At 44.7% G+C, this 26781-nt stretch overlaps 32 non-coding genes across 32 annotated transcripts; all 32 read left to right on the forward strand.

Moving 5' to 3' along the window:
- Window positions 1-445: 445 nt before the first annotated feature.
- On the forward strand, window positions 446-561 carry Trnal-caa (transfer RNA leucine (anticodon CAA)). Its single transcript has 2 exons — window positions 446-483; window positions 516-561. It is a non-coding gene; the product is annotated as a tRNA-Leu (tRNA).
- A 689-nt stretch (window positions 562-1250) lies between these two features.
- Window positions 1251-1366, forward strand: Trnal-caa (transfer RNA leucine (anticodon CAA)). Its single transcript has 2 exons — window positions 1251-1288; window positions 1321-1366. It is a non-coding gene; the product is annotated as a tRNA-Leu (tRNA).
- A 689-nt stretch (window positions 1367-2055) lies between these two features.
- On the forward strand, window positions 2056-2171 carry Trnal-caa (transfer RNA leucine (anticodon CAA)). Its single transcript has 2 exons — window positions 2056-2093; window positions 2126-2171. It is a non-coding gene; the product is annotated as a tRNA-Leu (tRNA).
- Window positions 2172-2860: 689 nt separating this feature from the next.
- On the forward strand, window positions 2861-2976 carry Trnal-caa (transfer RNA leucine (anticodon CAA)). Its single transcript has 2 exons — window positions 2861-2898; window positions 2931-2976. It is a non-coding gene; the product is annotated as a tRNA-Leu (tRNA).
- Window positions 2977-3665: 689 nt separating this feature from the next.
- On the forward strand, window positions 3666-3781 carry Trnal-caa (transfer RNA leucine (anticodon CAA)). Its single transcript has 2 exons — window positions 3666-3703; window positions 3736-3781. It is a non-coding gene; the product is annotated as a tRNA-Leu (tRNA).
- A 689-nt stretch (window positions 3782-4470) lies between these two features.
- On the forward strand, window positions 4471-4586 carry Trnal-caa (transfer RNA leucine (anticodon CAA)). The gene is made up of 2 exons: window positions 4471-4508; window positions 4541-4586. It is a non-coding gene; the product is annotated as a tRNA-Leu (tRNA).
- A 689-nt stretch (window positions 4587-5275) lies between these two features.
- Window positions 5276-5391, forward strand: Trnal-caa (transfer RNA leucine (anticodon CAA)). The gene is made up of 2 exons: window positions 5276-5313; window positions 5346-5391. It is a non-coding gene; the product is annotated as a tRNA-Leu (tRNA).
- Window positions 5392-6080: 689 nt separating this feature from the next.
- On the forward strand, window positions 6081-6196 carry Trnal-caa (transfer RNA leucine (anticodon CAA)). The gene is made up of 2 exons: window positions 6081-6118; window positions 6151-6196. It is a non-coding gene; the product is annotated as a tRNA-Leu (tRNA).
- A 689-nt stretch (window positions 6197-6885) lies between these two features.
- Trnal-caa (transfer RNA leucine (anticodon CAA)) lies at window positions 6886-7001 on the forward strand. The gene is made up of 2 exons: window positions 6886-6923; window positions 6956-7001. It is a non-coding gene; the product is annotated as a tRNA-Leu (tRNA).
- A 689-nt stretch (window positions 7002-7690) lies between these two features.
- Window positions 7691-7806, forward strand: Trnal-caa (transfer RNA leucine (anticodon CAA)). Its single transcript has 2 exons — window positions 7691-7728; window positions 7761-7806. It is a non-coding gene; the product is annotated as a tRNA-Leu (tRNA).
- Window positions 7807-8495: 689 nt separating this feature from the next.
- Window positions 8496-8611, forward strand: Trnal-caa (transfer RNA leucine (anticodon CAA)). Its single transcript has 2 exons — window positions 8496-8533; window positions 8566-8611. It is a non-coding gene; the product is annotated as a tRNA-Leu (tRNA).
- Window positions 8612-9300: 689 nt separating this feature from the next.
- Window positions 9301-9416, forward strand: Trnal-caa (transfer RNA leucine (anticodon CAA)). The gene is made up of 2 exons: window positions 9301-9338; window positions 9371-9416. It is a non-coding gene; the product is annotated as a tRNA-Leu (tRNA).
- Window positions 9417-10105: 689 nt separating this feature from the next.
- On the forward strand, window positions 10106-10221 carry Trnal-caa (transfer RNA leucine (anticodon CAA)). The gene is made up of 2 exons: window positions 10106-10143; window positions 10176-10221. It is a non-coding gene; the product is annotated as a tRNA-Leu (tRNA).
- A 689-nt stretch (window positions 10222-10910) lies between these two features.
- On the forward strand, window positions 10911-11026 carry Trnal-caa (transfer RNA leucine (anticodon CAA)). The gene is made up of 2 exons: window positions 10911-10948; window positions 10981-11026. It is a non-coding gene; the product is annotated as a tRNA-Leu (tRNA).
- A 689-nt stretch (window positions 11027-11715) lies between these two features.
- Trnal-caa (transfer RNA leucine (anticodon CAA)) lies at window positions 11716-11831 on the forward strand. The gene is made up of 2 exons: window positions 11716-11753; window positions 11786-11831. It is a non-coding gene; the product is annotated as a tRNA-Leu (tRNA).
- A 689-nt stretch (window positions 11832-12520) lies between these two features.
- Window positions 12521-12636, forward strand: Trnal-caa (transfer RNA leucine (anticodon CAA)). Its single transcript has 2 exons — window positions 12521-12558; window positions 12591-12636. It is a non-coding gene; the product is annotated as a tRNA-Leu (tRNA).
- A 689-nt stretch (window positions 12637-13325) lies between these two features.
- On the forward strand, window positions 13326-13441 carry Trnal-caa (transfer RNA leucine (anticodon CAA)). The gene is made up of 2 exons: window positions 13326-13363; window positions 13396-13441. It is a non-coding gene; the product is annotated as a tRNA-Leu (tRNA).
- A 689-nt stretch (window positions 13442-14130) lies between these two features.
- Window positions 14131-14246, forward strand: Trnal-caa (transfer RNA leucine (anticodon CAA)). The gene is made up of 2 exons: window positions 14131-14168; window positions 14201-14246. It is a non-coding gene; the product is annotated as a tRNA-Leu (tRNA).
- Window positions 14247-14935: 689 nt separating this feature from the next.
- On the forward strand, window positions 14936-15051 carry Trnal-caa (transfer RNA leucine (anticodon CAA)). Its single transcript has 2 exons — window positions 14936-14973; window positions 15006-15051. It is a non-coding gene; the product is annotated as a tRNA-Leu (tRNA).
- A 689-nt stretch (window positions 15052-15740) lies between these two features.
- Trnal-caa (transfer RNA leucine (anticodon CAA)) lies at window positions 15741-15856 on the forward strand. The gene is made up of 2 exons: window positions 15741-15778; window positions 15811-15856. It is a non-coding gene; the product is annotated as a tRNA-Leu (tRNA).
- Window positions 15857-16545: 689 nt separating this feature from the next.
- On the forward strand, window positions 16546-16661 carry Trnal-caa (transfer RNA leucine (anticodon CAA)). Its single transcript has 2 exons — window positions 16546-16583; window positions 16616-16661. It is a non-coding gene; the product is annotated as a tRNA-Leu (tRNA).
- A 689-nt stretch (window positions 16662-17350) lies between these two features.
- On the forward strand, window positions 17351-17466 carry Trnal-caa (transfer RNA leucine (anticodon CAA)). Its single transcript has 2 exons — window positions 17351-17388; window positions 17421-17466. It is a non-coding gene; the product is annotated as a tRNA-Leu (tRNA).
- A 689-nt stretch (window positions 17467-18155) lies between these two features.
- Window positions 18156-18271, forward strand: Trnal-caa (transfer RNA leucine (anticodon CAA)). Its single transcript has 2 exons — window positions 18156-18193; window positions 18226-18271. It is a non-coding gene; the product is annotated as a tRNA-Leu (tRNA).
- Window positions 18272-18960: 689 nt separating this feature from the next.
- Trnal-caa (transfer RNA leucine (anticodon CAA)) lies at window positions 18961-19076 on the forward strand. The gene is made up of 2 exons: window positions 18961-18998; window positions 19031-19076. It is a non-coding gene; the product is annotated as a tRNA-Leu (tRNA).
- A 689-nt stretch (window positions 19077-19765) lies between these two features.
- Window positions 19766-19881, forward strand: Trnal-caa (transfer RNA leucine (anticodon CAA)). Its single transcript has 2 exons — window positions 19766-19803; window positions 19836-19881. It is a non-coding gene; the product is annotated as a tRNA-Leu (tRNA).
- Window positions 19882-20570: 689 nt separating this feature from the next.
- Trnal-caa (transfer RNA leucine (anticodon CAA)) lies at window positions 20571-20686 on the forward strand. The gene is made up of 2 exons: window positions 20571-20608; window positions 20641-20686. It is a non-coding gene; the product is annotated as a tRNA-Leu (tRNA).
- A 689-nt stretch (window positions 20687-21375) lies between these two features.
- Trnal-caa (transfer RNA leucine (anticodon CAA)) lies at window positions 21376-21491 on the forward strand. The gene is made up of 2 exons: window positions 21376-21413; window positions 21446-21491. It is a non-coding gene; the product is annotated as a tRNA-Leu (tRNA).
- A 689-nt stretch (window positions 21492-22180) lies between these two features.
- Trnal-caa (transfer RNA leucine (anticodon CAA)) lies at window positions 22181-22296 on the forward strand. Its single transcript has 2 exons — window positions 22181-22218; window positions 22251-22296. It is a non-coding gene; the product is annotated as a tRNA-Leu (tRNA).
- Window positions 22297-22985: 689 nt separating this feature from the next.
- Trnal-caa (transfer RNA leucine (anticodon CAA)) lies at window positions 22986-23101 on the forward strand. The gene is made up of 2 exons: window positions 22986-23023; window positions 23056-23101. It is a non-coding gene; the product is annotated as a tRNA-Leu (tRNA).
- A 689-nt stretch (window positions 23102-23790) lies between these two features.
- On the forward strand, window positions 23791-23906 carry Trnal-caa (transfer RNA leucine (anticodon CAA)). The gene is made up of 2 exons: window positions 23791-23828; window positions 23861-23906. It is a non-coding gene; the product is annotated as a tRNA-Leu (tRNA).
- Window positions 23907-24595: 689 nt separating this feature from the next.
- Trnal-caa (transfer RNA leucine (anticodon CAA)) lies at window positions 24596-24711 on the forward strand. Its single transcript has 2 exons — window positions 24596-24633; window positions 24666-24711. It is a non-coding gene; the product is annotated as a tRNA-Leu (tRNA).
- Window positions 24712-26205: 1494 nt separating this feature from the next.
- Window positions 26206-26321, forward strand: Trnal-caa (transfer RNA leucine (anticodon CAA)). The gene is made up of 2 exons: window positions 26206-26243; window positions 26276-26321. It is a non-coding gene; the product is annotated as a tRNA-Leu (tRNA).
- The last annotated feature ends 460 nt before the right edge of the window (window positions 26322-26781 follow it).

Here is a 26781-nt window from a genome sequence, read left to right on the forward strand (position 1 = left end):
ACTTGTCGTATGAAAACGACTCTTGTCTAGAGATGACAGTGTGAGGAAACAGTGCAGGCTGACCAGTACATCATCTGTACAATAATAGTCGCTGATGAAATACAGAGAACTCGAAATAAATTCAAATACTCAAAGTATTACTTTATGGAGATTGCAACGTGATCAAAACTTGAGATATTACTCGACACATAGACCTCTGCATTCTGTCTAATCTCTGATGTCTGTAACAGACGACTTAGTTTCGAACAAAATGTATTGATTGCTGTGATTATATGGATTTGAGAAACTCTTTTGGTGGTACATTCTGTGCTATATTTGTGCGGCTGCGTCTGGCGAACGTCTTCTGGTTGCAGAACTCATGCCTGTGTACTGTGGCAACGTGGATGCGACAACTACATCAACTGCAAGTACTCTAATAGAACAAACGAGGAGGATCTAATCAAGTGTCAGGATGGCCGAGCGGTCTAAGGCGCCAGACTCAAGGAACAACCTTGGCTGCAGTAGCAGCTAGAGCCTTCTGGTCCTCGAATGAGGGCGTGGGTTCGAATCCCACTCCTGACACAGATTTTGTCGCTTCTCTGGAGCACCATGCATATCATTGAGATCCTTTGTAATGTGCAACAGCACGATACTGGCCGTGTTCTTCTAAGTGAAATCAAAAATTTGCATTAAACACAAGCGCACCTACGGCGCCAAACTGTTTCTTCGGTAGTGTGAGCTACAAACAGAGAGTGTTAGTCGTAAATGCGGCGTTCCCCTCGTGAGGTTACTTCCGCGCCACAGCCACAAACACGTCAAAAGGGACACTTGTCGTATGAAAACGACTCTTGTCTAGAGATGACAGTGTGAGGAAACAGTGCAGGCTGACCAGTACATCATCTGTACAATAATAGTCGCTGATGAAATACAGAGAACTCGAAATAAATTCAAATACTCAAAGTATTACTTTATGGAGATTGCAACGTGATCAAAACTTGAGATATTACTCGACACATAGACCTCTGCATTCTGTCTAATCTCTGATGTCTGTAACAGACGACTTAGTTTCGAACAAAATGTATTGATTGCTGTGATTATATGGATTTGAGAAACTCTTTTGGTGGTACATTCTGTGCTATATTTGTGCGGCTGCGTCTGGCGAACGTCTTCTGGTTGCAGAACTCATGCCTGTGTACTGTGGCAACGTGGATGCGACAACTACATCAACTGCAAGTACTCTAATAGAACAAACGAGGAGGATCTAATCAAGTGTCAGGATGGCCGAGCGGTCTAAGGCGCCAGACTCAAGGAACAACCTTGGCTGCAGTAGCAGCTAGAGCCTTCTGGTCCTCGAATGAGGGCGTGGGTTCGAATCCCACTCCTGACACAGATTTTGTCGCCTCTCTGGAGCACCATGCATATCATTGAGATCCTTTGTAATGTGCAACAGCACGATACTGGCCGTGTTCTTCTAAGTGAAATCAAAAATTTGCATTAAACACAAGCGCACCTACGGCACCAAACTGTTTCTTCGGTAGTGTGAGCTACAAACAGAGAGTGTTAGTCGTAAATGCGGCGTTCCCCTCGTGAGGTTACTTCCGCGCCACAGCCACAAACACGTCAAAAGGGACACTTGTCGTATGAAAACGACTCTTGTCTAGAGATGACAGTGTGAGGAAACAGTGCAGGCTGACCAGTACATCATCTGTACAATAATAGTCGCTGATGAAATACAGAGAACTCGAAATAAATTCAAATACTCAAAGTATTACTTTATGGAGATTGCAACGTGATCAAAACTTGAGATATTACTCGACACATAGACCTCTGCATTCTGTCTAATCTCTGATGTCTGTAACAGACGACTTAGTTTCGAACAAAATGTATTGATTGCTGTGATTATATGGATTTGAGAAACTCTTTTGGTGGTACATTCTGTGCTATATTTGTGCGGCTGCGTCTGGCGAACGTCTTCTGGTTGCAGAACTCATGCCTGTGTACTGTGGCAACGTGGATGCGACAACTACATCAACTGCAAGTACTCTAATAGAACAAACGAGGAGGATCTAATCAAGTGTCAGGATGGCCGAGCGGTCTAAGGCGCCAGACTCAAGGAACAACCTTGGCTGCAGTAGCAGCTAGAGCCTTCTGGTCCTCGAATGAGGGCGTGGGTTCGAATCCCACTCCTGACACAGATTTTGTCGCTTCTCTGGAGCACCATGCATATCATTGAGATCCTTTGTAATGTGCAACAGCACGATACTGGCCGTGTTCTTCTAAGTGAAATCAAAAATTTGCATTAAACACAAGCGCACCTACGGCACCAAACTGTTTCTTCGGTAGTGTGAGCTACAAACAGAGAGTGTTAGTCGTAAATGCGGCGTTCCCCTCGTGAGGTTACTTCCGCGCCACAGCCACAAACACGTCAAAAGGGACACTTGTCGTATGAAAACGACTCATGTCTAGAGATGACAGTGTGAGGAAACAGTGCAGGCTGACCAGTACATCATCTGTACAATAATAGTCGCTGATGAAATACAGAGAACTCGAAATAAATTCAAATACTCAAAGTATTACTTTATGGAGATTGCAACGTGATCAAAACTTGAGATATTACTCGACACATAGACCTCTGCATTCTGTCTAATCTCTGATGTCTGTAACAGACGACTTAGTTTCGAACAAAATGTATTGATTGCTGTGATTATATGGATTTGAGAAACGCTTTTGGTGGTACATTCTGTGCTATATTTGTGCGGCTGCGTCTGGCGAACGTCTTCTGGTTGCAGAACTCATGCCTGTGTACTGTGGCAACGTGGATGCGACAACTACATCAACTGCAAGTACTCTAATAGAACAAACGAGGAGGATCTAATCAAGTGTCAGGATGGCCGAGCGGTCTAAGGCGCCAGACTCAAGGAACAACCTTGGCTGCAGTGGCAGCTAGAGCCTTCTGGTCCTCGAATGAGGGCGTGGGTTCGAATCCCACTCCTGACACAGATTTTGTCGCTTCTCTGGAGCACCATGCATATCATTGAGATCCTTTGTAATGTGCAACAGCACGATACTGGCCTTGTTCTTCTAAGTGAAATCAAAAATTTGCATTAAGCACAAGCGCACCTACGGCACCAAACTGTTTCTTCGGTAGTGTGAGCTACAAACAGAGAGTGTTAGTCGTAAATGCGGCGTTCCCCTCGTGAGGTTACTTCCGCGCCACAGCCACAAACACGTCAAAAGGGACACTTGTCGTATGAAAACGACTCTTGTCTAGAGATGACAGTGTGAGGAAACAGTGCAGGCTGACCAGTACATCATCTGTACAATAATAGTCGCTGATGAAATACAGAGAACTCGAAATAAATTCAAATACTCAAAGTATTACTTTATGGAGATTGCAACGTGATCAAAACTTGAGATATTACTCGACACATAGACCTCTGCATTCTGTCTAATCTCTGATGTCTGTAACAGACGACTTAGTTTCGAACAAAATGTATTGATTGCTGTGATTATATGGATTTGAGAAACTCTTTTGGTGGTACATTCTGTGCTATATTTGTGCGGCTGCGTCTGGCGAACGTCTTCTGGTTGCAGAACTCATGCCTGTGTACTGTGGCAACGTGGATGCGACAACTACATCAACTGCAAGTACTCTAATAGAACAAACGAGGAGGATCTAATCAAGTGTCAGGATGGCTGAGCGGTCTAAGGCGCCAGACTCAAGGAACAACCTTGGCTGCAGTGGCAGCTAGAGCCTTCTGGTCCTCGAATGAGGGCGTGGGTTCGAATCCCACTCCTGACACAGATTTTGTCGCTTCTCTGGAGCACCATGCATATCATTGAGATCCTTTGTAATGTGCAACAGCACGATACTGGCCGTGTTCTTCTAAGTGAAATCAAAAATTTGCATTAAACACAAGCGCACCTACGGCACCAAACTGTTTCTTCGGTAGTGTGAGCTACAAACAGAGAGTGTTAGTCGTAAATGCGGCGTTCCCCTCGTGAGGTTACTTCCGCGCCACAGCCACAAACACGTCAAAAGGGACACTTGTCGTATGAAAACGACTCATGTCTAGAGATGACAGTGTGAGGAAACAGTGCAGGCTGACCAGTACATCATCTGTACAATAATAGTCGCTGATGAAATACAGAGAACTCGAAATAAATTCAAATACTCAAAGTATTACTTTATGGAGATTGCAACGTGATCAAAACTTGAGATATTACTCGACACATAGACCTCTGCATTCTGTCTAATCTCTGATGTCTGTAACAGACGACTTAGTTTCGAACAAAATGTATTGATTGCTGTGATTATATGGATTTGAGAAACGCTTTTGGTGGTACATTCTGTGCTATATTTGTGCGGCTGCGTCTGGCGAACGTCTTCTGGTTGCAGAACTCATGCCTGTGTACTGTGGCAACGTGGATGCGACAACTACATCAACTGCAAGTACTCTAATAGAACAAACGAGGAGGATCTAATCAAGTGTCAGGATGGCCGAGCGGTCTAAGGCGCCAGACTCAAGGAACAACCTTGGCTGCAGTGGCAGCTAGAGCCTTCTGGTCCTCGAATGAGGGCGTGGGTTCGAATCCCACTCCTGACACAGATTTTGTCGCTTCTCTGGAGCACCATGCATATCATTGAGATCCTTTGTAATGTGCAACAGCACGATACTGGCCGTGTTCTTCTAAGTGAAATCAAAAATTTGCATTAAACACAAGCGCACCTACGGCACCAAACTGTTTCTTCGGTAGTGTGAGCTACAAACAGAGAGTGTTAGTCGTAAATGCGGCGTTCCCCTCGTGAGGTTACTTCCGCGCCACAGCCACAAACACGTCAAAAGGGACACTTGTCGTATGAAAACGACTCTTGTCTAGAGATGACAGTGTGAGGAAACAGTGCAGGCTGACCAGTACATCATCTGTACAATAATAGTCGCTGATGAAATACAGAGAACTCGAAATAAATTCAAATACTCAAAGTATTACTTTATGGAGATTGCAACGTGATCAAAACTTGAGATATTACTCGACACATAGACCTCTGCATTCTGTCTAATCTCTGATGTCTGTAACAGACGACTTAGTTTCGAACAAAATGTATTGATTGCTGTGATTATATGGATTTGAGAAACTCTTTTGGTGGTACATTCTGTGCTATATTTGTGCGGCTGCGTCTGGCGAACGTCTTCTGGTTGCAGAACTCATGCCTGTGTACTGTGGCAACGTGGATGCGACAACTACATCAACTGCAAGTACTCTAATAGAACAAACGAGGAGGATCTAATCAAGTGTCAGGATGGCCGAGCGGTCTAAGGCGCCAGACTCAAGGAACAACCTTGGCTGCAGTAGCAGCTAGAGCCTTCTGGTCCTCGAATGAGGGCGTGGGTTCGAATCCCACTCCTGACACAGATTTTGTCGCCTCTCTGGAGCACCATGCATATCATTGAGATCCTTTGTAATGTGCAACAGCACGATACTGGCCGTGTTCTTCTAAGTGAAATCAAAAATTTGCATTAAACACAAGCGCACCTACGGCACCAAACTGTTTCTTCGGTAGTGTGAGCTACAAACAGAGAGTGTTAGTCGTAAATGCGGCGTTCCCCTCGTGAGGTTACTTCCGCGCCACAGCCACAAACACGTCAAAAGGGACACTTGTCGTATGAAAACGACTCTTGTCTAGAGATGACAGTGTGAGGAAACAGTGCAGGCTGACCAGTACATCATCTGTACAATAATAGTCGCTGATGAAATACAGAGAACTCGAAATAAATTCAAATACTCAAAGTATTACTTTATGGAGATTGCAACGTGATCAAAACTTGAGATATTACTCGACACATAGACCTCTGCATTCTGTCTAATCTCTGATGTCTGTAACAGACGACTTAGTTTCGAACAAAATGTATTGATTGCTGTGATTATATGGATTTGAGAAACTCTTTTGGTGGTACATTCTGTGCTATATTTGTGCGGCTGCGTCTGGCGAACGTCTTCTGGTTGCAGAACTCATGCCTGTGTACTGTGGCAACGTGGATGCGACAACTACATCAACTGCAAGTACTCTAATAGAACAAACGAGGAGGATCTAATCAAGTGTCAGGATGGCCGAGCGGTCTAAGGCGCCAGACTCAAGGAACAACCTTGGCTGCAGTAGCAGCTAGAGCCTTCTGGTCCTCGAATGAGGGCGTGGGTTCGAATCCCACTCCTGACACAGATTTTGTCGCTTCTCTGGAGCACCATGCATATCATTGAGATCCTTTGTAATGTGCAACAGCACGATACTGGCCGTGTTCTTCTAAGTGAAATCAAAAATTTGCATTAAACACAAGCGCACCTACGGCACCAAACTGTTTCTTCGGTAGTGTGAGCTACAAACAGAGAGTGTTAGTCGTAAATGCGGCGTTCCCCTCGTGAGGTTACTTCCGCGCCACAGCCACAAACACGTCAAAAGGGACACTTGTCGTATGAAAACGACTCATGTCTAGAGATGACAGTGTGAGGAAACAGTGCAGGCTGACCAGTACATCATCTGTACAATAATAGTCGCTGATGAAATACAGAGAACTCGAAATAAATTCAAATACTCAAAGTATTACTTTATGGAGATTGCAACGTGATCAAAACTTGAGATATTACTCGACACATAGACCTCTGCATTCTGTCTAATCTCTGATGTCTGTAACAGACGACTTAGTTTCGAACAAAATGTATTGATTGCTGTGATTATATGGATTTGAGAAACGCTTTTGGTGGTACATTCTGTGCTATATTTGTGCGGCTGCGTCTGGCGAACGTCTTCTGGTTGCAGAACTCATGCCTGTGTACTGTGGCAACGTGGATGCGACAACTACATCAACTGCAAGTACTCTAATAGAACAAACGAGGAGGATCTAATCAAGTGTCAGGATGGCCGAGCGGTCTAAGGCGCCAGACTCAAGGAACAACCTTGGCTGCAGTGGCAGCTAGAGCCTTCTGGTCCTCGAATGAGTGCGTGGGTTCGAATCCCACTCCTGACACAGATTTTGTCGCTTCTCTGGAGCACCATGCATATCATTGAGATCCTTTGTAATGTGCAACAGCACGATACTGGCCTTGTTCTTCTAAGTGAAATCAAAAATTTGCATTAAGCACAAGCGCACCTACGGCACCAAACTGTTTCTTCGGTAGTGTGAGCTACAAACAGAGAGTGTTAGTCGTAAATGCGGCGTTCCCCTCGTGAGGTTACTTCCGCGCCACAGCCACAAACACGTCAAAAGGGACACTTGTCGTATGAAAACGACTCTTGTCTAGAGATGACAGTGTGAGGAAACAGTGCAGGCTGACCAGTACATCATCTGTACAATAATAGTCGCTGATGAAATACAGAGAACTCGAAATAAATTCAAATACTCAAAGTATTACTTTATGGAGATTGCAACGTGATCAAAACTTGAGATATTACTCGACACATAGACCTCTGCATTCTGTCTAATCTCTGATGTCTGTAACAGACGACTTAGTTTCGAACAAAATGTATTGATTGCTGTGATTATATGGATTTGAGAAACTCTTTTGGTGGTACATTCTGTGCTATATTTGTGCGGCTGCGTCTGGCGAACGTCTTCTGGTTGCAGAACTCATGCCTGTGTACTGTGGCAACGTGGATGCGACAACTACATCAACTGCAAGTACTCTAATAGAACAAACGAGGAGGATCTAATCAAGTGTCAGGATGGCCGAGCGGTCTAAGGCGCCAGACTCAAGGAACAACCTTGGCTGCAGTAGCAGCTAGAGCCTTCTGGTCCTCGAATGAGGGCGTGGGTTCGAATCCCACTCCTGACACAGATTTTGTCGCTTCTCTGGAGCACCATGCATATCATTGAGATCCTTTGTAATGTGCAACAGCACGATACTGGCCGTGTTCTTCTAAGTGAAATCAAAAATTTGCATTAAACACAAGCGCACCTACGGCACCAAACTGTTTCTTCGGTAGTGTGAGCTACAAACAGAGAGTGTTAGTCGTAAATGCGGCGTTCCCCTCGTGAGGTTACTTCCGCGCCACAGCCACAAACACGTCAAAAGGGACACTTGTCGTATGAAAACGACTCATGTCTAGAGATGACAGTGTGAGGAAACAGTGCAGGCTGACCAGTACATCATCTGTACAATAATAGTCGCTGATGAAATACAGAGAACTCGAAATAAATTCAAATACTCAAAGTATTACTTTATGGAGATTGCAACGTGATCAAAACTTGAGATATTACTCGACACATAGACCTCTGCATTCTGTCTAATCTCTGATGTCTGTAACAGACGACTTAGTTTCGAACAAAATGTATTGATTGCTGTGATTATATGGATTTGAGAAACGCTTTTGGTGGTACATTCTGTGCTATATTTGTGCGGCTGCGTCTGGCGAACGTCTTCTGGTTGCAGAACTCATGCCTGTGTACTGTGGCAACGTGGATGCGACAACTACATCAACTGCAAGTACTCTAATAGAACAAACGAGGAGGATCTAATCAAGTGTCAGGATGGCCGAGCGGTCTAAGGCGCCAGACTCAAGGAACAACCTTGGCTGCAGTGGCAGCTAGAGCCTTCTGGTCCTCGAATGAGGGCGTGGGTTCGAATCCCACTCCTGACACAGATTTTGTCGCTTCTCTGGAGCACCATGCATATCATTGAGATCCTTTGTAATGTGCAACAGCACGATACTGGCCTTGTTCTTCTAAGTGAAATCAAAAATTTGCATTAAGCACAAGCGCACCTACGGCACCAAACTGTTTCTTCGGTAGTGTGAGCTACAAACAGAGAGTGTTAGTCGTAAATGCGGCGTTCCCCTCGTGAGGTTACTTCCGCGCCACAGCCACAAACACGTCAAAAGGGACACTTGTCGTATGAAAACGACTCTTGTCTAGAGATGACAGTGTGAGGAAACAGTGCAGGCTGACCAGTACATCATCTGTACAATAATAGTCGCTGATGAAATACAGAGAACTCGAAATAAATTCAAATACTCAAAGTATTACTTTATGGAGATTGCAACGTGATCAAAACTTGAGATATTACTCGACACATAGACCTCTGCATTCTGTCTAATCTCTGATGTCTGTAACAGACGACTTAGTTTCGAACAAAATGTATTGATTGCTGTGATTATATGGATTTGAGAAACTCTTTTGGTGGTACATTCTGTGCTATATTTGTGCGGCTGCGTCTGGCGAACGTCTTCTGGTTGCAGAACTCATGCCTGTGTACTGTGGCAACGTGGATGCGACAACTACATCAACTGCAAGTACTCTAATAGAACAAACGAGGAGGATCTAATCAAGTGTCAGGATGGCTGAGCGGTCTAAGGCGCCAGACTCAAGGAACAACCTTGGCTGCAGTGGCAGCTAGAGCCTTCTGGTCCTCGAATGAGGGCGTGGGTTCGAATCCCACTCCTGACACAGATTTTGTCGCTTCTCTGGAGCACCATGCATATCATTGAGATCCTTTGTAATGTGCAACAGCACGATACTGGCCGTGTTCTTCTAAGTGAAATCAAAAATTTGCATTAAACACAAGCGCACCTACGGCACCAAACTGTTTCTTCGGTAGTGTGAGCTACAAACAGAGAGTGTTAGTCGTAAATGCGGCGTTCCCCTCGTGAGGTTACTTCCGCGCCACAGCCACAAACACGTCAAAAGGGACACTTGTCGTATGAAAACGACTCATGTCTAGAGATGACAGTGTGAGGAAACAGTGCAGGCTGACCAGTACATCATCTGTACAATAATAGTCGCTGATGAAATACAGAGAACTCGAAATAAATTCAAATACTCAAAGTATTACTTTATGGAGATTGCAACGTGATCAAAACTTGAGATATTACTCGACACATAGACCTCTGCATTCTGTCTAATCTCTGATGTCTGTAACAGACGACTTAGTTTCGAACAAAATGTATTGATTGCTGTGATTATATGGATTTGAGAAACGCTTTTGGTGGTACATTCTGTGCTATATTTGTGCGGCTGCGTCTGGCGAACGTCTTCTGGTTGCAGAACTCATGCCTGTGTACTGTGGCAACGTGGATGCGACAACTACATCAACTGCAAGTACTCTAATAGAACAAACGAGGAGGATCTAATCAAGTGTCAGGATGGCCGAGCGGTCTAAGGCGCCAGACTCAAGGAACAACCTTGGCTGCAGTGGCAGCTAGAGCCTTCTGGTCCTCGAATGAGGGCGTGGGTTCGAATCCCACTCCTGACACAGATTTTGTCGCTTCTCTGGAGCACCATGCATATCATTGAGATCCTTTGTAATGTGCAACAGCACGATACTGGCCGTGTTCTTCTAAGTGAAATCAAAAATTTGCATTAAACACAAGCGCACCTACGGCACCAAACTGTTTCTTCGGTAGTGTGAGCTACAAACAGAGAGTGTTAGTCGTAAATGCGGCGTTCCCCTCGTGAGGTTACTTCCGCGCCACAGCCACAAACACGTCAAAAGGGACACTTGTCGTATGAAAACGACTCTTGTCTAGAGATGACAGTGTGAGGAAACAGTGCAGGCTGACCAGTACATCATCTGTACAATAATAGTCGCTGATGAAATACAGAGAACTCGAAATAAATTCAAATACTCAAAGTATTACTTTATGGAGATTGCAACGTGATCAAAACTTGAGATATTACTCGACACATAGACCTCTGCATTCTGTCTAATCTCTGATGTCTGTAACAGACGACTTAGTTTCGAACAAAATGTATTGATTGCTGTGATTATATGGATTTGAGAAACTCTTTTGGTGGTACATTCTGTGCTATATTTGTGCGGCTGCGTCTGGCGAACGTCTTCTGGTTGCAGAACTCATGCCTGTGTACTGTGGCAACGTGGATGCGACAACTACATCAACTGCAAGTACTCTAATAGAACAAACGAGGAGGATCTAATCAAGTGTCAGGATGGCCGAGCGGTCTAAGGCGCCAGACTCAAGGAACAACCTTGGCTGCAGTAGCAGCTAGAGCCTTCTGGTCCTCGAATGAGGGCGTGGGTTCGAATCCCACTCCTGACACAGATTTTGTCGCCTCTCTGGAGCACCATGCATATCATTGAGATCCTTTGTAATGTGCAACAGCACGATACTGGCCGTGTTCTTCTAAGTGAAATCAAAAATTTGCATTAAACACAAGCGCACCTACGGCACCAAACTGTTTCTTCGGTAGTGTGAGCTACAAACAGAGAGTGTTAGTCGTAAATGCGGCGTTCCCCTCGTGAGGTTACTTCCGCGCCACAGCCACAAACACGTCAAAAGGGACACTTGTCGTATGAAAACGACTCTTGTCTAGAGATGACAGTGTGAGGAAACAGTGCAGGCTGACCAGTACATCATCTGTACAATAATAGTCGCTGATGAAATACAGAGAACTCGAAATAAATTCAAATACTCAAAGTATTACTTTATGGAGATTGCAACGTGATCAAAACTTGAGATATTACTCGACACATAGACCTCTGCATTCTGTCTAATCTCTGATGTCTGTAACAGACGACTTAGTTTCGAACAAAATGTATTGATTGCTGTGATTATATGGATTTGAGAAACTCTTTTGGTGGTACATTCTGTGCTATATTTGTGCGGCTGCGTCTGGCGAACGTCTTCTGGTTGCAGAACTCATGCCTGTGTACTGTGGCAACGTGGATGCGACAACTACATCAACTGCAAGTACTCTAATAGAACAAACGAGGAGGATCTAATCAAGTGTCAGGATGGCCGAGCGGTCTAAGGCGCCAGACTCAAGGAACAACCTTGGCTGCAGTAGCAGCTAGAGCCTTCTGGTCCTCGAATGAGGGCGTGGGTTCGAATCCCACTCCTGACACAGATTTTGTCGCTTCTCTGGAGCACCATGCATATCATTGAGATCCTTTGTAATGTGCAACAGCACGATACTGGCCGTGTTCTTCTAAGTGAAATCAAAAATTTGCATTAAACACAAGCGCACCTACGGCACCAAACTGTTTCTTCGGTAGTGTGAGCTACAAACAGAGAGTGTTAGTCGTAAATGCGGCGTTCCCCTCGTGAGGTTACTTCCGCGCCACAGCCACAAACACGTCAAAAGGGACACTTGTCGTATGAAAACGACTCATGTCTAGAGATGACAGTGTGAGGAAACAGTGCAGGCTGACCAGTACATCATCTGTACAATAATAGTCGCTGATGAAATACAGAGAACTCGAAATAAATTCAAATACTCAAAGTATTACTTTATGGAGATTGCAACGTGATCAAAACTTGAGATATTACTCGACACATAGACCTCTGCATTCTGTCTAATCTCTGATGTCTGTAACAGACGACTTAGTTTCGAACAAAATGTATTGATTGCTGTGATTATATGGATTTGAGAAACGCTTTTGGTGGTACATTCTGTGCTATATTTGTGCGGCTGCGTCTGGCGAACGTCTTCTGGTTGCAGAACTCATGCCTGTGTACTGTGGCAACGTGGATGCGACAACTACATCAACTGCAAGTACTCTAATAGAACAAACGAGGAGGATCTAATCAAGTGTCAGGATGGCCGAGCGGTCTAAGGCGCCAGACTCAAGGAACAACCTTGGCTGCAGTGGCAGCTAGAGCCTTCTGGTCCTCGAATGAGTGCGTGGGTTCGAATCCCACTCCTGACACAGATTTTGTCGCTTCTCTGGAGCACCATGCATATCATTGAGATCCTTTGTAATGTGCAACAGCACGATACTGGCCTTGTTCTTCTAAGTGAAATCAAAAATTTGCATTAAGCACAAGCGCACCTACGGCACCAAACTGTTTCTTCGGTAGTGTGAGCTACAAACAGAGAGTGTTAGTCGTAAATGCGGCGTTCCCCTCGTGAGGTTACTTCCGCGCCACAGCCACAAACACGTCAAAAGGGACACTTGTCGTATGAAAACGACTCTTGTCTAGAGATGACAGTGTGAGGAAACAGTGCAGGCTGACCAGTACATCATCTGTACAATAATAGTCGCTGATGAAATACAGAGAACTCGAAATAAATTCAAATACTCAAAGTATTACTTTATGGAGATTGCAACGTGATCAAAACTTGAGATATTACTCGACACATAGACCTCTGCATTCTGTCTAATCTCTGATGTCTGTAACAGACGACTTAGTTTCGAACAAAATGTATTGATTGCTGTGATTATATGGATTTGAGAAACTCTTTTGGTGGTACATTCTGTGCTATATTTGTGCGGCTGCGTCTGGCGAACGTCTTCTGGTTGCAGAACTCATGCCTGTGTACTGTGGCAACGTGGATGCGACAACTACATCAACTGCAAGTACTCTAATAGAACAAACGAGGAGGATCTAATCAAGTGTCAGGATGGCCGAGCGGTCTAAGGCGCCAGACTCAAGGAACAACCTTGGCTGCAGTGGCAGCTAGAGCCTTCTGGTCCTCGAATGAGGGCGTGGGTTCGAATCTCACTCCTGACACAGATTTTGTCGCTTCTCTGGAGCACCATGCATATCATTGAGATCCTTTGTAATGTGCAACAGCACGATACTGGCCGTGTTCTTCTAAGTGAAATCAAAAATTTGCATTAAACACAAGCGCACCTACGGCACCAAACTGTTTCTTCGGTAGTGTGAGCTACAAACAGAGAGTGTTAGTCGTAAATGCGGCGTTCCCCTCGTGAGGTTACTTCCGCGCCACAGCCACAAACACGTCAAAAGGGACACTTGTCGTATGAAAACGACTCTTGTCTAGAGATGACAGTGTGAGGAAACAGTGCAGGCTGACCAGTACATCATCTGTACAATAATAGTCGCTGATGAAATACAGAGAACTCGAAATAAATTCAAATACTCAAAGTATTACTTTATGGAGATTGCAACGTGATCAAAACTTGAGATATTACTCGACACATAGACCTCTGCATTCTGTCTAATCTCTGATGTCTGTAACAGACGACTTAGTTTCGAACAAAATGTATTGATTGCTGTGATTATATGGATTTGAGAAACTCTTTTGGTGGTACATTCTGTGCTATATTTGTGCGGCTGCGTCTGGCGAACGTCTTCTGGTTGCAGAACTCATGCCTGTGTACTGTGGCAACGTGGATGCGACAACTACATCAACTGCAAGTACTCTAATAGAACAAACGAGGAGGATCTAATCAAGTGTCAGGATGGCCGAGCGGTCTAAGGCGCCAGACTCAAGGAACAACCTTGGCTGCAGTGGCAGCTAGAGCCTTCTGGTCCTCGAATGAGGGCGTGGGTTCGAATCCCACTCCTGACACAGATTTTGTCGCTTCTCTGGAGCACCATGCATATCATTGAGATCCTTTGTAATGTGCAACAGCACGATACTGGCCGTGTTCTTCTAAGTGAAATCAAAAATTTGCATTAAACACAAGCGCACCTACGGCACCAAACTGTTTCTTCGGTAGTGTGAGCTACAAACAGAGAGTGTTAGTCGTAAATGCGGCGTTCCCCTCGTGAGGTTACTTCCGCGCCACAGCCACAAACACGTCAAAAGGGACACTTGTCGTATGAAAACGACTCTTGTCTAGAGATGACAGTGTGAGGAAACAGTGCAGGCTGACCAGTACATCATCTGTACAATAATAGTCGCTGATGAAATACAGAGAACTCGAAATAAATTCAAATACTCAAAGTATTACTTTATGGAGATTGCAACGTGATCAAAACTTGAGATATTACTCGACACATAGACCTCTGCATTCTGTCTAATCTCTGATGTCTGTAACAGACGACTTAGTTTCGAACAAAATGTATTGATTGCTGTGATTATATGGATTTGAGAAACTCTTTTGGTGGTACATTCTGTGCTATATTTGTGCGGCTGCGTCTGGCGAACGTCTTCTGGTTGCAGAACTCATGCCTGTGTACTGTGGCAACGTGGATGCGACAACTACATCAACTGCAAGTACTCTAATAGAACAAACGAGGAGGATCTAATCAAGTGTCAGGATGGCCGAGCGGTCTAAGGCGCCAGACTCAAGGAACAACCTTGGCTGCAGTAGCAGCTAGAGCCTTCTGGTCCTCGAATGAGGGCGTGGGTTCGAATCCCACACCTGACACAGATTTTGTCGCTTCTCTGGAGCACCATGCATATCATTGAGATCCTTTGTAATGTGCAACAGCACGATACTGGCCGTGTTCTTCTAAGTGAAATCAAAAATTTGCATTAAACACAAGCGCACCTACGGCACCAAACTGTTTCTTCGGTAGTGTGAGCTACAAACAGAGAGTGTTAGTCGTAAATGCGGCGTTCCCCTCGTGAGGTTACTTCCGCGCCACAGCCACAAACACGTCAAAAGGGACACTTGTCGTATGAAAACGACTCTTGTCTAGAGATGACAGTGTGAGGAAACAGTGCAGGCTGACCAGTACATCATCTGTACAATAATAGTCGCTGATGAAATACAGAGAACTCGAAATAAATTCAAATACTCAAAGTATTACTTTATGGAGATTGCAACGTGATCAAAACTTGAGATATTACTCGACACATAGACCTCTGCATTCTGTCTAATCTCTGATGTCTGTAACAGACGACTTAGTTTCGAACAAAATGTATTGATTGCTGTGATTATATGGATTTGAGAAACTCTTTTGGTGGTACATTCTGTGCTATATTTGTGCGGCTGCGTCTGGCGAACGTCTTCTGGTTGCAGAACTCATGCCTGTGTACTGTGGCAACGTGGATGCGACAACTACATCAACTGCAAGTACTCTAATAGAACAAACGAGGAGGATCTAATCAAGTGTCAGGATGGCTGAGCGGTCTAAGGCGCCAGACTCAAGGAACAACCTTGGCTGCAGTGGCAGCTAGAGCCTTCTGGTCCTCGAATGAGGGCGTGGGTTCGAATCCCACTCCTGACACAGATTTTGTCGCTTCTCTGGAGCACCATGCATATCATTGAGATCCTTTGTAATGTGCAACAGCACGATACTGGCCGTGTTCTTCTAAGTGAAATCAAAAATTTGCATTAAACACAAGCGCACCTACGGCACCAAACTGTTTCTTCGGTAGTGTGAGCTACAAACAGAGAGTGTTAGTCGTAAATGCGGCGTTCCCCTCGTGAGGTTACTTCCGCGCCACAGCCACAAACACGTCAAAAGGGACACTTGTCGTATGAAAACGACTCTTGTCTAGAGATGACAGTGTGAGGAAACAGTGCAGGCTGACCAGTACATCATCTGTACAATAATAGTCGCTGATGAAATACAGAGAACTCGAAATAAATTCAAATACTCAAAGTATTACTTTATGGAGATTGCAACGTGATCAAAACTTGAGATATTACTCGACACATAGACCTCTGCATTCTGTCTAATCTCTGATGTCTGTAACAGACGACTTAGTTTCGAACAAAATGTATTGATTGCTGTGATTATATGGATTTGAGAAACTCTTTTGGTGGTACATTCTGTGCTATATTTGTGCGGCTGCGTCTGGCGAACGTCTTCTGGTTGCAGAACTCATGCCTGTGTACTGTGGCAACGTGGATGCGACAACTACATCAACTGCAAGTACTCTAATAGAACAAACGAGGAGGATCTAATCAAGTGTCAGGATGGCCGAGCGGTCTAAGGCGCCAGACTCAAGGAACAACCTTGGCTGCAGTAGCAGCTAGAGCCTTCTGCTCCTCGAATGAGGGCGTGGGTTCGAATCCCACTCCTGACACAGATTTTGTCGCCTCTCTGGAGCACCATGCATATCATTGAGATCCTTTGTAATGTGCAACAGCACGATACTGGCCGTGTTCTTCTAAGTGAAATCAAAAATTTGCATTAAACACAAGCGCACCTACGGCACCAAACTGTTTCTTCGGTAGTGTGAGCTACAAACAGAGAGTGTTAGTCGTAAATGCGGCGTTCCCCTCGTGAGGTTACTTCCGCGCCACAGCCACAAACACGTCAAAAGGGACACTTGTCGTATGAAAACGACTCTTGTCTAGAGATGACAGTGTGAGGAAACAGTGCAGGCTGACCAGTACATCATCTGTACAATAATAGTCGCTGATGAAATACAGAGAACTCGAAATAAATTCAAATACTCAAAGTATTACTTTATGGAGATTGCAACGTGATCAAAACTTGAGATATTACTCGACACATAGACCTCTGCATTCTGTCTAATCTCTGATGTCTGTAACAGACGACTTAGTTTCGAACAAAATGTATTGATTGCTGTGATTATATGGATTTGAGAAACTCTTTTGGTGGTACATTCTGTGCTATATTTGTGCGGCTGCGTCTGGCGAACGTCTTCTGGTTGCAGAACTCATGCCTGTGTACTGTGGCAACGTGGATGCGACAACTACATCAACTGCAAGTACTCTAATAGAACAAACGAGGAGGATCTAATCAAGTGTCAGGATGGCCGAGCGGTCTAAGGCGCCAGACTCAAGGAACAACCTTGGCTGCAGTAGCAGCTAGAGCCTTCTGGTCCTCGAATGAGGGCGTGGGTTCGAATCCCACTCCTGACACAGATTTTGTCGCTTCTCTGGAGCACCATGCATATCATTGAGATCCTTTGTAATGTGCAACAGCACGATACTGGCCGTGTTCTTCTAAGTGAAATCAAAAATTTGCATTAAACACAAGCGCACCTACGGCACCAAACTGTTTCTTCGGTAGTGTGAGCTACAAACAGAGAGTGTTAGTCGTAAATGCGGCGTTCCCCTCGTGAGGTTACTTCCGCGCCACAGCCACAAACACGTCAAAAGGGACACTTGTCGTATGAAAACGACTCATGTCTAGAGATGACAGTGTGAGGAAACAGTGCAGGCTGACCAGTACATCATCTGTACAATAATAGTCGCTGATGAAATACAGAGAACTCGAAATAAATTCAAATACTCAAAGTATTACTTTATGGAGATTGCAACGTGATCAAAACTTGAGATATTACTCGACACATAGACCTCTGCATTCTGTCTAATCTCTGATGTCTGTAACAGACGACTTAGTTTCGAACAAAATGTATTGATTGCTGTGATTATATGGATTTGAGAAACGCTTTTGGTGGTACATTCTGTGCTATATTTGTGCGGCTGCGTCTGGCGAACGTCTTCTGGTTGCAGAACTCATGCCTGTGTACTGTGGCAACGTGGATGCGACAACTACATCAACTGCAAGTACTCTAATAGAACAAACGAGGAGGATCTAATCAAGTGTCAGGATGGCCGAGCGGTCTAAGGCGCCAGACTCAAGGAACAACCTTGGCTGCAGTGGCAGCTAGAGCCTTCTGGTCCTCGAATGAGGGCGTGGGTTCGAATCCCACTCCTGACACAGATTTTGTCGCTTCTCTGGAGCACCATGCATATCATTGAGATCCTTTGTAATGTGCAACAGCACGATACTGGCCTTGTTCTTCTAAGTGAAATCAAAAATTTGCATTAAGCACAAGCGCACCTACGGCACCAAACTGTTTCTTCGGTAGTGTGAGCTACAAACAGAGAGTGTTAGTCGTAAATGCGGCGTTCCCCTCGTGAGGTTACTTCCGCGCCACAGCCACAAACACGTCAAAAGGGACACTTGTCGTATGAAAACGACTCTTGTCTAGAGATGACAGTGTGAGGAAACAGTGCAGGCTGACCAGTACATCATCTGTACAATAATAGTCGCTGATGAAATACAGAGAACTCGAAATTAATTCAAACACTCAAAGTATTACTTTATGGAGATTGCAACGTGATCAAAACTTGAGATATTACTCGACACATAGACCTCTGCATTCTGTCTAATCTCTGATGTCTGTAACAGACGACTTAGTTTCGAACAAAATGTATTGATTGCTGTGATTATATGGATTTGAGAAACTCTTTTGGTGGTACATTCTGTGCTATATTTGTGCGGCTGCGTCTGGCGAACGTCTTCTGGTTGCAGAACTCATGCCTGTGTACTGTGGCAACGTGGATGCGACAACTACATCAACTGCAAGTACTCTAATAGAACAAACGAGGAGGATCTAATCAAGTGTCAGGATGGCTGAGCGGTCTAAGGCGCTAGACTCAAGGAACAACCTTGGCTGCAGTGGCAGCTAGAGCCTTCTGGTCCTCGAATGAGGGCGTGGGTTCGAATCCCACTCCTGACACAGATTTTGTCGCTTCTCTGGAGCACCATGCATATCATTGAGATCCTTTGTAATGTGCAACAGCACGATACTGGCCGTGTTCTTCTAAGTGAAATCAAAAATTTGCATTAAACACAAGCGCACCTACGGCACCAAACTGTTTCTTCGGTAGTGTGAGCTACAAACAGAGAGTGTTAGTCGTAAATGCGGCGTTCCCCTCGTGAGGTTACTTCCGCGCCACAGCCACAAACACGTCAAAAGGGACACTTGTCGTATGAAAACGACTCTTGTCTAGAGATGACAGTGTGAGGAAACAGTGCAGGCTGACCAGTACATCATCTGTACAATAATAGTCGCTGATGAAATACAGAGAACTCGAAATAAATTCAAATACTCAAAGTATTACTTTATGGAGATTGCAACGTGATCAAAACTTGAGATATTACTCGACACATAGACCTCTGCATTCTGTCTAATCTCTGATGTCTGTAACAGACGACTTAGTTTCGAACAAAATGTATTGATTGCTGTGATTATATGGATTTGAGAAACTCTTTTGGTGGTACATTCTGTGCTATATTTGTGCGGCTGCGTCTGGCGAACGTCTTCTGGTTGCAGAACTCATGCCTGTGTACTGTGGCAACGTGGATGCGACAACTACATCAACTGCAAGTACTCTAATAGAACAAACGAGGAGGATCTAATCAAGTGTCAGGATGGCCGAGCGGTCTAAGGCGCCAGACTCAAGGAACAACCTTGGCTGCAGTGGCAGCTAGAGCCTTCTGGTCCTCGAATGAGGGCGTGGGTTCGAATCCCACTCCTGACACAGATTTTGTCGCTTCTCTGGAGCACCATGCATATCATTGAGATCCTTTGTAATGTGCAACAGCACGATACTGGCCGTGTTCTTCTAAGTGAAATCAAAAATTTGCATTAAACACAAGCGCACCTACGGCACCAAACTGTTTCTTCGGTAGTGTGAGCTACAAACAGAGAGTGTTAGTCGTAAATGCGGCGTTCCCCTCGTGAGGTTACTTCCGCGCCACAGCCACAAACACGTCAAAAGGGACACTTGTCGTATGAAAACGACTCTTGTCTAGAGATGACAGTGTGAGGAAACAGTGCAGGCTGACCAGTACATCATCTGTACAATAATAGTCGCTGATGAAATACAGAGAACTCGAAATAAATTCAAATACTCAAAGTATTACTTTATGGAGATTGCAACGTGATCAAAACTTGAGATATTACTCGACACATAGACCTCTGCATTCTGTCTAATCTCTGATGTCTGTAACAGACGACTTAGTTTCGAACAAAATGTATTGATTGCTGTGATTATATGGATTTGAGAAACTCTTTTGGTGGTACATTCTGTGCTATATTTGTGCGGCTGCGTCTGGCGAACGTCTTCTGGTTGCAGAACTCATGCCTGTGTACTGTGGCAACGTGGATGCGACAACTACATCAACTGCAAGTACTCTAATAGAACAAACGAGGAGGATCTAATCAAGTGTCAGGATGGCCGAGCGGTCTAAGGCGCCAGACTCAAGGAACAACCTTGGCTGCAGTAGCAGCTAGAGCCTTCTGGTCCTCGAATGAGGGCGTGGGTTCGAATCCCACACCTGACACAGATTTTGTCGCTTCTCTGGAGCACCATGCATATCATTGAGATCCTTTGTAATGTGCAACAGCACGATACTGGCCGTGTTCTTCTAAGTGAAATCAAAAATTTGCATTAAACACAAGCGCACCTACGGCACCAAACTGTTTCTTCGGTAGTGTGAGCTACAAACAGAGAGTGTTAGTCGTAAATGCGGCGTTCCCCTCGTGAGGTTACTTCCGCGCCACAGCCACAAACACGTCAAAAGGGACACTTGTCGTATGAAAACGACTCTTGTCTAGAGATGACAGTGTGAGGAAACAGTGCAGGCTGACCAGTACATCATCTGTACAATAATAGTCGCTGATGAAATACAGAGAACTCGAAATAAATTCAAATACTCAAAGTATTACTTTATGGAGATTGCAACGTGATCAAAACTTGAGATATTACTCGACACATAGACCTCTGCATTCTGTCTAATCTCTGATGTCTGTAACAGACGACTTAGTTTCGAACAAAATGTATTGATTGCTGTGATTATATGGATTTGAGAAACTCTTTTGGTGGTACATTCTGTGCTATATTTGTGCGGCTGCGTCTGGCGAACGTCTTCTGGTTGCAGAACTCATGCCTGTGTACTGTGGCAACGTGGATGCGACAACTACATCAACTGCAAGTACTCTAATAGAACAAACGAGGAGGATCTAATCAAGTGTCAGGATGGCTGAGCGGTCTAAGGCGCCAGACTCAAGGAACAACCTTGGCTGCAGTGGCAGCTAGAGCCTTCTGGTCCTCGAATGAGGGCGTGGGTTCGAATCCCACTCCTGACACAGATTTTGTCGCTTCTCTGGAGCACCATGCATATCATTGAGATCCTTTGTAATGTGCAACAGCACGATACTGGCCGTGTTCTTCTAAGTGAAATCAAAAATTTGCATTAAACACAAGCGCACCTACGGCACCAAACTGTTTCTTCGGTAGTGTGAGCTACAAACAGAGAGTGTTAGTCGTAAATGCGGCGTTCCCCTCGTGAGGTTACTTCCGCGCCACAGCCACAAACACGTCAAAAGGGACACTTGTCGTATGAAAACGACTCTTGTCTAGAGATGACAGTGTGAGGAAACAGTGCAGGCTGACCAGTACATCATCTGTACAATAATAGTCGCTGATGAAATACAGAGAACTCGAAATAAATTCAAATACTCAAAGTATTACTTTATGGAGATTGCAACGTGATCAAAACTTGAGATATTACTCGACACATAGACCTCTGCATTCTGTCTAATCTCTGATGTCTGTAACAGACGACTTAGTTTCGAACAAAATGTATTGATTGCTGTGATTATATGGATTTGAGAAACTCTTTTGGTGGTACATTCTGTGCTATATTTGTGCGGCTGCGTCTGGCGAACGTCTTCTGGTTGCAGAACTCATGCCTGTGTACTGTGGCAACGTGGATGCGACAACTACATCAACTGCAAGTACTCTAATAGAACAAACGAGGAGGATCTAATCAAGTGTCAGGATGGCCGAGCGGTCTAAGGCGCCAGACTCAAGGAACAACCTTGGCTGCAGTAGCAGCTAGAGCCTTCTGGTCCTCGAATGAGGGCGTGGGTTCGAATCCCACTCCTGACACAGATTTTGTCGCTTCTCTGGAGCACCATGCATATCATTGAGATCCTTTGTAATGTGCAACAGCACGATACTGGCCGTGTTCTTCTAAGTGAAATCAAAAATTTGCATTAAACACAAGCGCACCTACGGCACCAAACTGTTTCTTCGGTAGTGTGAGCTACAAACAGAGAGTGTTAGTCGTAAATGCGGCGTTCCCCTCGTGAGGTTACTTCCGCGCCACAGCCACAAACACGTCAAAAGGGACACTTGTCGTATGAAAACGACTCTTGTCTAGAGATGACAGTGTGAGGAAACAGTGCAGGCTGACCAGTACATCATCTGTACAATAATAGTCGCTGATGAAATACAGAGAACTCGAAATAAATTCAAATACTCAAAGTATTACTTTATGGAGATTGCAACGTGATCAAAACTTGAGATATTACTCGACACATAGACCTCTGCATTCTGTCTAATCTCTGATGTCTGTAACAGACGACTTAGTTTCGAACAAAATGTATTGATTGCTGTGATTATATGGATTTGAGAAACGCTTTTGGTGGTACATTCTGTGCTATATTTGTGCGGCTGCGTCTGGCGAACGTCTTCTGGTTGCAGAACTCATGCCTGTGTACTGTGGCAACGTGGATGCGACAACTACATCAACTGCAAGTACTCTAATAGAACAAACGAGGAGGATCTAATCAAGTGTCAGGATGGCCGAGCGGTCTAAGGCGCCAGACTCAAGGAACAACCTTGGCTGCAGTGGCAGCTAGAGCCTTCTGGTCCTCGAATGAGGGCGTGGGTTCGAATCCCACTCCTGACACAGATTTTGTCGCTTCTCTGGAGCACCATGCATATCATTGAGATCCTTTGTAATGTGCAACAGCACGATACTGGCCGTGTTCTTCTAAGTGAAATCAAAAATTTGCATTAAACACAAGCGCACCTACGGCACCAAACTGTTTCTTCGGTAGTGTGAGCTACAAACAGAGAGTGTTAGTCGTAAATGCGGCGTTCCCCTCGTGAGGTTACTTCCGCGCCACAGCCACAAACACGTCAAAAGGGACACTTGTCGTATGAAAACGACTCTTGTCTAGAGATGGCAGTGTGAGGAAACAGTGCAGGCTGACCAGTACATCATCTGTACAATAATAGTCGCTGATGAAATACAGAGAACTCGAAATAAATTCAAATACTCAAAGTATTACTTTATGGAGATTGCAACGTGATCAAAACTTGAGATATTACTCGACACATAGACCTCTGCATTCTGTCTAATCTCTGATGTCTGTAACAGACGACTTAGTTTCGAACAAAATGTATTGATTGCTGTGATTATATGGATTTGAGAAACTCTTTTGGTGGTACATTCTGTGCTATATTTGTGCGGCTGCGTCTGGCGAACGTCTTCTGGTTGCAGAACTCATGCCTGTGTACTGTGGCAACGTGGATGCGACAACTACATCAACTGCAAGTACTCTAATAGAACAAACGAGGAGGATCTAATCAAGTGTCAGGATGGCCGAGCGGTCTAAGGCGCCAGACTCAAGGAACAACATTGGCTGCAGTGGCAGCTAGAGCCTTCTGGTCCTCGAATGAGGGCGTGGGTTCGAATCCCACTCCTGACACAGATTTTGTCGCTTCTCTGGAGCACCATGCATATCATTGAGATCCTTTGTAATGTGCAACAGCACGATACTGGCCGTGTTCTTCTAAGTGAAATCAAAAATTTGCATTAAACACAAGCGCACCTACGGCACCAAACTGTTTCTTCGGTAGTGTGAGCTACAAACAGAGAGTGTTAGTCGTAAATGCGGCGTTCCCCTCGTGAGGTTACTTCCGCGCCACAGCCACAAACACGTCAAAAGGGACACTTGTCGTATGAAAACGACTCTTGTCTAGAGATGACAGTGTGAGGAAACAGTGCAGGCTGACCAGTACATCATCTGTACAATAATAGTCGCTGATGAAATACAGAGAACTCGAAATAAATTCAAATACTCAAAGTATTACTTTATGGAGATTGCAACGTGATCAAAACTTGAGATATTACTCGACACATAGACCTCTGCATTCTGTCTAATCTCTGATGTCTGTAACAGACGACTTAGTTTCGAACAAAATGTATTGATTGCTGTGATTATATGGATTTGAGAAACTCTTTTGGTGGTACATTCTGTGCTATATTTGTGCGGCTGCGTCTGGCGAACGTCTTCTGGTTGCAGAACTCATGCCTGTGTACTGTGGCAACGTGGATGCGACAACTACATCAACTGCAAGTACTCTAATAGAACAAACGAGGAGGATCTAATCAAGTGTCAGGATGGCCGAGCGGTCTAAGGCGCCAGACTCAAGGAACAACCTTGGCTGCAGTAGCAGCTAGAGCCTTCTGGTCCTCGAATGAGGGCGTGGGTTCGAATCCCACTCGTAACACAGATTTTGTCGCCTCTCTGGAGCACCATGCATATAATTGAGATCCTTTGTAATGTGCAACAGCACGATACTGGCCGTGTTCTTCTAAGTGAAATCAAAAATTTGCATTAAACACAAGCGCACCTACGGCACCAAACTGTTTCTTCGGTAGTGTGAGCTACAAACAGAGAGTGTTAGTCGTAAATGCGGCGTTCCCCTCGTGAGGTTACTTCCGCGCCACAGCCACAAACACGTCAAAAGGGACACTTGTCGTATGAAAACGACTCTTGTCTAGAGATGACAGTGTGAGGAAACAGTGCAGGCTGACCAGTACATCATCTGTACAATAATAGTCGCTGATGAAATACAGAGAACTCGAAATAAATTCAAATACTCAAAGTATTACTTTATGGAGATTGCAACGTGATCAAAACTTGAGATATTACTCGACACATAGACCTCTGCATTCTGTCTAATCTCTGATGTCTGTAACAGACGACTTAGTTTCGAACAAAATGTATTGATTGCTGTGATTATATGGATTTGAGAAACTCTTTTGGTGGTACATTCTGTGCTATATTTGTGCGGCTGCGTCTGGCGAACGTCTTCTGGTTGCAGAACTCATGCCTGTGTACTGTGGCAACGTGGATGCGACAACTACATCAACTGCAAGTACTCTAATAGAACAAACGAGGAGGATCTAATCAAGTGTCAGGATGGCCGAGCGGTCTAAGGCGCCAGACTCAAGGAACAACCTTGGCTGCAGTAGCAGCTAGAGCCTGCTGGTCCTCGAATGAGGGCGTGTGTTCGAATCCCACTCCTGACACAGATTTTGTCGCTTCTCTGGAGCACCATGCATATCATTGAGATCCTTTGTAATGTGCAACAGCACGATACTGGCCGTGTTCTTCTAAGTGAAATCAAAAATTTGCATTAAACACAAGCGCACCTACGGCACCAAACTGTTTCTTCGGTAGTGTGAGCTACAAACAGAGAGTGTTAGTCGTAAATGCGGCGTTCCCCTCGTGAGGTTACTTCCGCGCCACAGCCACAAACACGTCAAAAGGGACACTTGTCGTATGAAAACGACTCTTGTCTAGAGATGACAGTGTGAGGAAACAGTGCAGGCTGACCAGTACATCATCTGTACAATAATAGTCGCTGATGAAATACAGAGAACTCGAAATAAATTCAAATACTCAAAGTATTACTTTATGGAGATTGCAACGTGATCAAAACTTGAGATATTACTCGACACATAGACCTCTGCATTCTGTCTAATCTCTGATGTCTGTAACAGACGACTTAGTTTCGAACAAAATGTATTGATTGCTGTGATTATATGGATTTGAGAAACTCTTTTGGTGGTACATTCTGTGCTATATTTGTGCGGCTGCGTCTGGCGAACGTCTTCTGGTTGCAGAACTCATGCCTGTGTACTGTGGCAACGTGGATGCGACAACTACATCAACTGCAAGTACTCTAATAGAACAAACGAGGAGGATCTAATCAAGTGTCAGGATGGCCGAGCGGTCTAAGGCGCCAGAGTCAAGGAACAACCTTGGCTGCAGTAACAGCTAGAGCCTTCTGGTCCTCGAATGAGGGCGTGGGTTCGAATCCCGCTCCTGACACAGATTTTGTCGCTTCTCTGGAGCACCATGCATATCATTGAGATCCTTTGTAATGTGCAACAGCACGATACTGGCCGTGTTCTTCTAAGTGAAATCAAAAATTTGCATTAAACACAAGCGCACCTACGGCACCAAACTGTTTCTTCGGTAGTGTGAGCTACAAACAGAGAGTGTTAGTCGTAAATGCGGCGTTCCCCTCGTGAGGTTACTTCCGCGCCACAGCCACAAACACGTCAAAAGGGACACTTGTCGTATGAAAACGACTCTTGTCTAGAGATGACAGTGTGAGGAAACAGTGCAGGCTGACCAGTACATCATCTGTACAATAATAGTCGCTGATGAAATACAGAGAACTCGAAATAAATTCAAATACTCAAAGTATTACTTTATGGAGATTGCAACGTGATCAAAACTTGAGATATTACTCGACACATAGACCTCTGCATTCTGTCTAATCTCT

The sequence above is a fragment of the Schistocerca gregaria genome, chromosome 2 (assembly GCF_023897955.1).
Source record: "Schistocerca gregaria isolate iqSchGreg1 chromosome 2, iqSchGreg1.2, whole genome shotgun sequence".
In the NCBI taxonomy this organism is placed as follows: Eukaryota; Metazoa; Arthropoda; class Insecta; order Orthoptera; family Acrididae; genus Schistocerca; species Schistocerca gregaria.